The sequence below is a fragment of the Arachis hypogaea genome, chromosome 2 (genome assembly GCF_003086295.3).
Source record: "Arachis hypogaea cultivar Tifrunner chromosome 2, arahy.Tifrunner.gnm2.J5K5, whole genome shotgun sequence".
NCBI classification, from domain to species: domain Eukaryota; kingdom Viridiplantae; phylum Streptophyta; class Magnoliopsida; order Fabales; family Fabaceae; genus Arachis; species Arachis hypogaea.
The window spans coordinates 50,319,902-50,330,749 of NC_092037.1; positions in this window are offsets into that span (position 1 = coordinate 50,319,902).

The window sequence follows — 10,848 nt, forward strand, 5'->3', positions numbered from 1 at the left end:
AAACCAATATTTGTATTCTAGCAATGAGTTCTCTCCAAAAGAGGAAGTCATGGCGGTAGTCACTGACCCTAGTCCTCAAGAACAGATAATTGAGCTTAATCAACAATTGCTCCTGATGACAGAACAGTTAGCAGACTTTAAGGAAATGCTTCATGAAACTAAAGTTGCTAACAAGAGCATAGAACTGCAGTTGAAGCAAGCAAAACAGCAAATATCCAAACAGATAACAGAGGAATGTCAAGCAGTTCAACTGAGGAGTGGGAAGACACTGAATAACACTGCTCAGAAAAGCAAAAAGCCAAACAAGGAACAATTGACAGAGGACAACCAAACCACTGTGCAAAATCCCTCTGAGGACAGTAAGAGCCCAGAGAGGAATACTATTGGCGTTCAAACGCCAGAAAGGGAAGGAAATCTGGCGTTAAACGCCCATTCCTTGCCCAGTTCTGGCGTTCAAACGCCAGAAAAGGGGGAAAAGTTGGCGTTAAACGCCCATTTTCCACCCAATCCTGGCGTTCAGACGCCTAGGGGGGATCAGACACCTGCAAGTGCTGACAGTAATCCCTCTAACAAGGCTTCTTCAACCACTTCTGTAAGGAATAAACCTGCAGCATCTAAGGTTGAAGAATATAAAGCCAAGATGCCTTATCCTCAAAAACTCCGCCAAGCGGAACAGGATAAGCAATTTGCCCGCTTTGCAGACTATCTAAGGACTCTTGAAATAAAGATTCCGTTTGCAGAGGCACTTGAGCAAATACCTTCTTATGCTAAATTCATGAAAGAAATCTTAAGTCATAAGAAAGATTGGAGAGAAACTGAAAAAGTGTTTCTCACTGAAGAATGCAGTGCAGTCATATTAAAAAGCTTACCAGAAAAGCTTCAAGATCCAGGAAGCTTTATGATACCATGCACATTAGAAGGTTCTTGCACCAAGACAGCCCTATGTGATCTTGGAGCAAGCATCAATCTAATACCTGCATCCACTATCAGAAGGCTTGGGTTGACTGGAGAAGTCAAACCAACCCGGATATGCCTCCAACTTGCTGATGGCTCCATTAAATATCCATCAGGCATAATAGAGGATATGATTGTCAAGGTTGGGCCATTCGCCTTTCCAACTGACTTTGTGGTGCTGGAAATGGAGGAGCACAAGAGTGCAACTCTCATTCTAGGAAGACCTTTCCTAGCAACTGGACGAACTCTCATTGATGTACAAAAAGGGGAAGTAACCTTGAGAGTCAATGAGGATGAGTTCAAGTTGAATGCTGTAAAAGCCATGCAGCATTCAGACACACCAAATGACTACATGGGCGCTGACATTATTGACTCCCTGGTAGAAGAGATCAATATGGATGAAAGCCTAGAATCAGAGCTTGAGGACATCTTCAAAGATGCTCAAACTGATCAAGAAAAACCAGAGGAAGCAAAGGAATTTTCGAAAATTCCTCAGGAGGAGGATAAGCCTCCCAAGCCTGAACTCAAACCACTACCACCATCCCTGAAATATGCATTTCTGGGAGGGGGTGAAACTTTTCCAGTGATTATAAGCTCTGCTTTAAACCCACAGGAAGAGGAAGCACTGATTCAAGTGCTAAGGACACACAAGACAGCTCTTGGGTGGTCTATAAGTGATCTTAGGGGCATTAGCCCAGCTAGATGCATGCACAAGATCCTGTTGGAGGATAATGCCAAACCAGTGGTCCAACCACAAAGGAGGCTAAATCCAGCCATGAAGGAGGTGGTGCAGAAAGAGGTCACTAAATTACTAGAGGCTGGGATTATTTATCCTATTTCTGATAGCCCCTGGGTGAGCCCTGTCCAAGTTGTCCCCAAAAAGGGAGGCATGACAGTGGTTCATAATGAAAAAAATGAACTGGTTCCTACAAGAACAGTCACAGGGTGGCGTATGTGTATTGACTACAGAAGGCTCAATACAGCCACCAGAAAGGATCATTTTCCTTTACCATTCATAGACCAAATGCTAGAAAGACTAGCTGGTCATGACTATTACTGCTTTTTGGATGGCTATTCAGGCTACAACCAAATTGCAGTAGATCCTCAGGACCAAGAGAAAACAGCATTCACTTGCCCTTCTGGCGTGTTTGCCTACAGAATGATGCCTTTTGGTCTGTGCAATGCACCTGCAACCTTTCAGAGGTGCATGCTCTCTATCTTCTCAGATATGGTAGAGAAATTCCTAGAAGTCTTCATGGATGACTTCTCAGTATATGGAGACTCATTCAGCTCCTGTCTTAATCACCTAGCACTTGTCCTGAAAAGGTGCCAAGAGACTAACCTGGTTTTAAACTGGGAGAAGTGTCACTTTATGGTGACTGAAGGAATTGTCCTTGGGCACAAAATTTCAAGCAGGGGAATAGAGGTGGATAAGGCAAAGGTAGAGGTAATTGAAAAATTGCCACCACCTGCCAATGTTAAGGCAATCAGAAGCTTTCTGGGGCATGCAGGATTCTACAGAAGGTTTATAAAGGATTTTTCAAAAATTACAAAACCTCTGAGCAACCTGTTAGCTGCTGACACACCATTTGTATTTGATACACAGTGTCTGCAGGCATTTGAGACCCTGAAAGCTAAGCTGGTCACAGCACCAGTCATCTCTGCACCAGATTGGACATTGCCATTTGAACTAATGTGTGATGCCAGTGACCATGCCATTGGTGCAGTGTTGGGACAGAGGCATAACAAGCTTCTGCATGTCATTTACTATGCTAGCCGTGTTCTAAATGACGCACAGAAGAACTACACAACCACAGAAAAAGAGTTACTTGCAGTGGTCTATGCCATTGACAAGTTTAGATCCTATCTAGTGGGATCCAAAGTAGTTGTGTACACTGACCATGCTGCTCTTAAATACTTACTCACAAAGCAGGATTCAAAACCCAGGCTTATAAGATGGGTGTTGCTTCTGCAAGAGTTTGATATAGAAATAAGAGACAGAAAAGGGACAGAGAACCAAGTAGCTGATCATCTGTCCCGGATAGAACCAGTAGCTGGGACGTCCCTCCCTTCTACTGAAATTTCTGAGACTTTCCCAGATGAGCAACTCTTTGCCATTCAGGAAGCTCCATGGTTTGCAGATATTGCAAATTATAAAGCTGTGAGGTTCATACCCAAGGAGTACAGCTACGTGCAGAGAAAAAAATTAATTTCAGATGCCAAGTACTACCTCTGGGATGAACCATATCTCTTTAAGAGATGTGCTGACGGAGTGATCCGCAGATGTGTGCCCAGAGAAGAAGCACAAAGGATCCTATGGCACTGCCATAGATCACAGTATGGAGGACATTTTGGAAGTGAGCGAACAGCCACTAAAGTCCTCCAATGTGGCTTCTACTGGCCTGCTCTCTATAAAGATTCCCGAGAGTTTGTGCGTAACTGTGACAGTTGCCAAAGAGCTGGTAACTTGCCTCACGGATATGCCATGCCTCAACAAGGGATATTAGAGATAGAATTGTTTGATGTATGGGGAATTGACTTCATGGGGCCATTCCCACCATCATACTCAAACACTTACATTCTGGTGGCAGTGGACTATGTATCTAAGTGGGTAGAAGCAATTGCTACACCCACTAATGATACCAAGACCGTGCTAAAATTCCTCCAGAAACACATCTTCAGCAGATTTGGTGTTCCCAGAGTACTAATCAGTGACGGGGGCACTCATTTCTGTAACAGACAGCTATACTCTGCTATGGTTAGATATGGAATTAGACACAAAGTGGCAACTCCGTATCATCCACAGACAAATGGGCAAGCTGAAGTCTCTAACAGAGAGCTAAAAGGAATCCTGGAACGGACTGTGATATCCCGAAGAAAGGATTGGGCAAAGAGCTTGGATGATGCTCTGTGGGCATACAGAACAGCATTCAAGACTCCTATAGGAACCTCTCCATACCAACTGGTGTATGGGAAGGCCTGTCATCTGCCCGTGGAACTGGAACATAAAGCCTACTGTGCAACCAGATTCCTAAACATGGATGCACAGTTAGCTGGTGAAAAGAGATTACTCCAGCTAAATGAGCTAGAGGAGTTCAGACTCAATGCCTTTGAAAATGCAAAAATTTATAAGGAAAAGGCAAAGAAATGGCATGACAAGAAGTTGTCAACCAGAGTCTTTGAGCCAGGACAAAAAGTTCTGCTCTTCAACTCTAGGCTCAGACTGTTTCCAGGAAAACTCAAATCCCGGTGGAGGGGCCCGTATGTGATTACAGGAGTATCACCATATGGATATGTTGAGCTTCAGGATATTGATTCTGACAAAAAGTTCATTGTTAATGGACAGAGAATCAAGCATTATCTTGAAGGCAATTTTGAGCAGGAATGCTCAAAACTGAGACTTGAATGATTCTCAGTAAGGGTCCAGCTAAAGACAGTAAAGAAGCGCTTGCTGGGAGGCAACCCAGTCATTAGGAAGTTGTATGAATTGTTCTTACAGAGGCAAGTATCAAAAATGAAGGAATTCACAGAGTTACAGAAGGATTCAGCTCAAAAAGCAGAGAAAAAGGGCTTACTGGCGAAAAAACGCCAGTAAAGGGCATTTTGGGCGTTAAACGCCAGAATGGTACCCATTCTGGGCGTTTAACGCCAGGAATGGTGCCATTTTGGGCGTTAAACGCCAGAATGGGCACCATTCTGGGCGTTTAACGCCAGGTGTGCAGCATCCTGGGCGTTCTGAAAAACGCCCAGTGATAAAGGATTTCTGGCGTTTAACGCCAGCCAGGGCACTTGGCTGGGCGTTAAACGCCCAAAAGGGGCACCAAATGGGCGTTAAACGCCAGAATGGGTGCCATTCTGGGCGTTTAACGCCAGAAAGGTGGGGGGACCACAATTTTGTTTTCAACTCAGTTTTTTTCAAACTTTCCTTTTCTTTCCCATATTTTTCTACAAAAATACATTTCAATCTCTCATCATTCACTTTCAAATTTTCAAATATCTAAAATCATTCTTCAAATCTTTCAAATCATTCCCAAATTTTGTTCAAAAAACTCACCTTTCTCTTAAATTCTTTCCATATCTTCTCAAATCTCTTTTCAAATCTCTTTTTTTTCGAAAACTCCCCTCCCCACCTTATAAATACACGTTTGGCTCCCTCTTCCCACCACACCATTCGAATTTCCTCTTTCTCTCTCTCTCTTCTCTTCTTTCTTTTCTTTTGCTTGAGGACAAGCAAACCTCTAAGTTTGGTGTGCTTTTCCGTGATCACTAAGCCAAGGTTCATCAAGATCATGGCTCCTAAGGGAAAACAAACTAATTTAAGAGGAAAGAAAGAGAATAATCCAAAGAATCTTTGGAATCAAGAGAAGTTCTTAACCAAAGAACATGAAGACCATTATCACAAAATAATGGGTCTGAGGTCAGTGATCCCGGAAGTTAAATTTGATCTGAAAGAAGATGAATATCCGGGGATCCAAGAGCAAATTCGAAATAGAGGATGGGAAGTTCTGACCAATCCTGAAATAAAGGTTGGAAGGAACATGGTTCAGGAATTCTACTCAAATCTGTGGCTAACAGATAAGCAGAGAATGACTGGAACTGCTTACCATACCTACAGAACCATGGTCAGAGGGAAAGTTATGTACTTCCATCTGGACAAAATAAGAGAAATCTTCAAACTACCTCAACTGCAAGATGATCCTGATTCCTTCAATAGGAGGATGGTGAGAGCAGATAAAGGGTTGGATCAAGTTCTAGAGGACATATGTCTCCCTGGAACTAAGTGGATAACCAATTCAAAGGGTGTCCCAAACCAACTCAAGAGGGGAGACCTCAAACCAATTGCAAGAGGTTGGCTAGACTTTATTGGGCGTTCCATATTGCCCACTAGCAACCGTTCTGAGGTCACCATCAAGAGAGCAGTGATGATTCATTGCATTATGCTTGGAAAAGAAGTGGAGGTCCATCATGTGATTGCTTGTGAGATCTACACAATTGCAAATAAGAATTCCACTGAAGCCAAATTGGCTTACCCAAGCTTGATCTCCTTGCTCTGTAAAGAGGCTGGGGTGAAGATGGGAGTAGATGAGTTCATACCCATTGAACACCCAATCACCAAGAAGTCAATGGAAGGACAATTGCAAGACAACTCTATCAAGAGGAGGGCGCAGGAATTCCTCCCTGAATTCCCAAGAATTGACTACTGGACCAGCCTAGAAGCATCTATCACCAAGTTGCAAGAGACTATGGAGCAACTGAAGGAAGAACAGCAGAATCAGAACTGCATGCTCTGCAAATTGCTGAAGGAACAAGAGAAGCAGGGGCGTGAACTCCAAGAGTTGAAATGCCAAAAGCTCTCCTCTCAAGCTGAGGGAGCATCCACTTCTCAAAATCAAGGTTGTTGAGTCCTAACTCTGTGAAAACCTCTATCATTAGGAGCCTATGTTTTTGCGTTTTTTTTTCTTTTGTTTTGTTTTCTATTTTTATTTTTTAGTCTCATCTTATATCTATCTTTGAGTCTTGTTCTTAATTCATAATTAATAAAATTGAAATTTTATGCCTTAAAGCTATGAATGTCCTATGAATCCATCACCTCTCTTAAATGAAAAATGCTTTAATCACAAAAGAACAAGAAGTACAGGATTTCGAAATTTATCCTTGAAACTAGTTGAATTAGTTTGATGTGGTGACAATACTTTTTGTTTTCTGAATGAATGCTTGAACAGTGCATATGTCTTTTGAATTTGTTGTTTTCAGAATGTTAAAATTGTTGGCTCTTGAAAGAATGAGGAAAAGGAAAACTGTTATTGAGGATCTAAAAATCATTAGATTGATTCTTGAAGCAAGAAAAAGCAGTGGATACAAAAAAAAAGAGAGAATTCGAAAAAAAAAAGAGAAAAAGAAAAGAAATAAAGTTGTGATCCAAGGCAACAAGAGTGTGCTTAAGAACCCTGGACACTTCTAATTGGGGACTTTAGCAAAGCTGAGTCACAATCTGAAAAGGTTCACCCAATTATGTGTCTGTGGCATGTATGTATCCGGTGGTAATACTGGAAGACAGAGTGCTTTGGGCCACAGCCAAGACTCATACACTAGCTATGTTCAAGAATCATTATGCTTGACTAGGAGAATCAATAACACTATCTGAGTTCTGAGTTCTTATAGATGCCAATCATTCTGAACTTCAAAGGATAGAGTGAGATGCCAAAACTGTTCGGAGGCAAAAAGCTACTAGTCCCGCTCATCTAATTGGAGCTATGTTTCCTTGATATTTTGGAGTCTATAGTATATTCTCTTCTTTTTATCCTATTTTGGTTTTCAGTTGCTTGGGGACAAGCAACAATTTAAGTTTGGTGTTGTGATGAGCGGATAATTTATACGCTTTTTGGCATTATTTTTAGTATGTTTTTGGTATAATCTAGTTAGTTTTTAGTATATTTTTATTAGTTTTTAGCTAAAATTCACTTTTCTGGACTTTACTATGAGTTTGTGTGTTTTTCTGTGATTTCAGGTATTTTCTGGCTGAAATTGAGGGTTCTGAGCAAAAATCTGATTCAGAGACTGAAATGGACTGTAGATGCTGTTGGATTCTGACCTCCTGCACTCGAAGTGGATTTTCTGGAGCTACTAAAGCCCAATTGGCGCGCTCTCAACGGCGTTGGAAAGTAGACATTCTGGGCTTTCCAGCAATATATGATAGTCCATACTTTGCCCAAGATTTGATGGCCCAAACCGGCGTGGCAAATCAGCCTCAGAAATTCCAGCGTTTAACGCTGGAACTGGCATAAAACTTGGAGTTAAACGCCCAAACTGGCATGAAAGCTGGCGTTTAACTCCAGAAAAGGTCTCTACACGAAAATGCTTCATTGCTCAACCCAAGCACACACCAAGTGGGCCCGGAAGTGGATTTTTAAGTCATTTACTCATCTCTGTACACCCTAGGCTACTAGTTTACTATTAATAGGATCTTTTGACATTGTATCTGCACCTCATGACACTTTACACGTTTTCTTTGTGTACTTTCCACGGCATGAGTCTCTAAACCCCATGGTTGGGGGTGAGGAGCTCTGCTGTGTCTTGATGGATTAATGCAATTACTACTGTTTCTTATTCAATCATGCTTGCTTCCATTCTAAGATAATACTTGTTCTTAACCCGGATGAATGTGATGATCCGTGACAATCATCATCATTCTCAACTATGAACGTGTGCCTGACAACCACCTCCGTTCTACCTTAGATTAAGTAGTTATCTCTTGGATTCTTGAACCGGAATCTTCGTGGTATAAGCTAGAACTGATGGCGGCATTCAAGAGAATCCGGAAGGTCTAAACCTTGTCTGTGGTATTCTGAGTAGGATTCAATGATTGGATAACTGTGACGTGCTTCAAACGCCTAGCAGGCGGGGCGTTAGTGACAGACGCAAAAGAATCACTGGATTCTATTCCAGCCTGACCGAGAACCGACAGATGATTAGCCATGCTGTGACAGAGCATATGAACATTTTCACTGAGAGGATGGGAGGTAGCCATTGACAACAGTGAAACCCTACATACAGCTTGCCATGGAAGGAACTGTGTGTGTTTGATGAAGAAGACAGTAGGAAAGCAGAGATTCAGAGGACAGAGCATCTCCAAAACCTCAACCTATTCTCCATTACTGCAAAACAAGTAACCATTTCATGTTCTTTTGCTTTTCACAATCAATCCTGATAATTTCTGATATCCTAACTAAGATTTACAAGATAACCATAGCTTGCTTCAAGCCGACAATCTCCGTGGGATCGACCCTTGCTCACGCAAGGTATTACTTGGACGACCCAGTGCACTTGCTGGTTAGTTGTGCGGAGTTGCAAAAAGTGTGATTGCAATTTCGTGCACCACTTGCTAATAAGGTCCCCAGCTTTGAGCTTTGAGGGAAGCATTTGTGGAGCCATTTCTTTTTGAAACAATGAAAGGTAGCGCTCAGTTAAGTAAGGGAGTGCAGCATCCCTTTGGTTTTGGTGGAGCTCCCTTGTTCGAATCCCAGTGAATGCATTTTGCCCAATTTCCTTGTGAATTAAGTGTAGTGCTCCTTCCTAGCCATTGTGGGTTCGAAACTTGGCTAGCTCCTTTCGCCAATTTCTTTCATGAAGCAATGCAAAGTAGCGCTTCCTTTGGTTCCTCATGTGCTTGGTTCGAGACTTGGAGGTTTCATTAGCAAATATTGCACCTTGCATTTCTTTTGGTGGAAGCCCGATAAAGTTAAGAAAGTTAACCGAGCACTATGCTTTTTGCCTTGTTCCTTTGAGCGCTCAGTTAACTCTTTCAACGCAGCATCCTTACCCTTTGTGTACTTGGCTTTGTTTGCCCATCGCTAGAGCTCAATTAGAGAGCACTGTGCTCAATAAGAGAGCGCTGCTCCCTTGCTTTCTTGATGTGCCACGCTTTTTCCTTCCTTAGGCCACGCTTTCCTTGTTTCTTTGTTTTCTTCACCTACAAGTAATCAAATCAACCAATCAAAGTTTCACCAAATTCACAAGGTTTATAATTCATTCAAAAATCAATTAATTATAGCTTAAACCTCATGATTTTGTGTCAAATAAAGGATAGTTGATTGATTCAACAAAACCATGCAAATTCACTCCAAATCACTTACTTATAATGCAAGAAAGTGCATAAAACCTAATGAAACAAGTGAAAAATGCTTGAAAAGCTAGCATAAGATGACTTGTCATCACAACACCAAACTTAAACCTTGCTTGTCCCCAAGCAAGCACCAAACATAAGAGAAATGAAATGAAACATGGAAGTATGCATATCCTTATTTAGCAGATAAGTGAATTTGGTTCATGGGGTTTTATGCAGATAATGGTAACTTATTTATTACTTGCTGATAGATAAGAAATGATTTTTCAAAGGTTCACTAGAGTTGTTGCTATACTGTCTTACTTTTGTTTAATACCTTGCTAGCTTTTCCTTCTTTATTTTACTTAGGAAGCTTATTTATTAATGAAGGCTTGGTGGAAAATGTTGCAGCAGCCTTTGGCTTGGTTTTGCTCAACATTTCTTCACCACAGACACATGGCTCACATTGTCTTCCTAGGATCATTGATGCCCAGCATCTCTTTGGATCACTAAGTGTTTTGTAGCTAGGTTGCTTGGTGCACGAAATTGCAATCACACTTTTGCAATTCCGCACAACTAACCAGCAAGTGCACTGGATCGTCCAAGTAATACCTTACGTAAGTAAGGGTCGATCCCACGGAGATTGTCGGCTTGAAGCAAGCTATGGTTATCTTGTAACTCTTAGTCAGGATATTAATAATTATCAGAGTTGATTGTGAAAAGTAAAAGAACATGAAATAAGTACTTGTCTTGCAGTAATGGAGAACAGGTTGAGGTTTTGGAGATGCTCTATCTTCTGAATCTCTACTTTCCTACTGTCTTCTTCTTCAAGCACGCAAGGCTCCTTCCATGGCAAGCTGTATGTAGGGTTTCACCGTTGTCAATGGCTACCTCCCATCCTCTCAGTGAAAATGTTCAACGCACCCTGTCACGGCACGGCTATTCAGTTGTCGGTTCTCGATCATGTCGGAATAGAATCCAGTGATTCTTTTGCGTCTGTCACTAACGCCCCACAATCGCAAGTTTGAAGCTCGTCACAGTCATTCAATCATTGAATCCTACTCAGAATGCCACAGACAAGGTTTAGACCTTCCGGATTCTCTTGAATGCCGCCATCAATTCTAGCTTATACCACGAAGATTTTGATTAAGGAATCCAAGAGATATCTACTCAATCTAAGGTAGAACGGAGGTGGTTGTCAGGCACACGTTCATAGTTGAGAATGATGATGAGTGTCACGGATCATCACATTCATCAGGTTTAAGAACAAGTGATATCTTAGAATGGAAGCA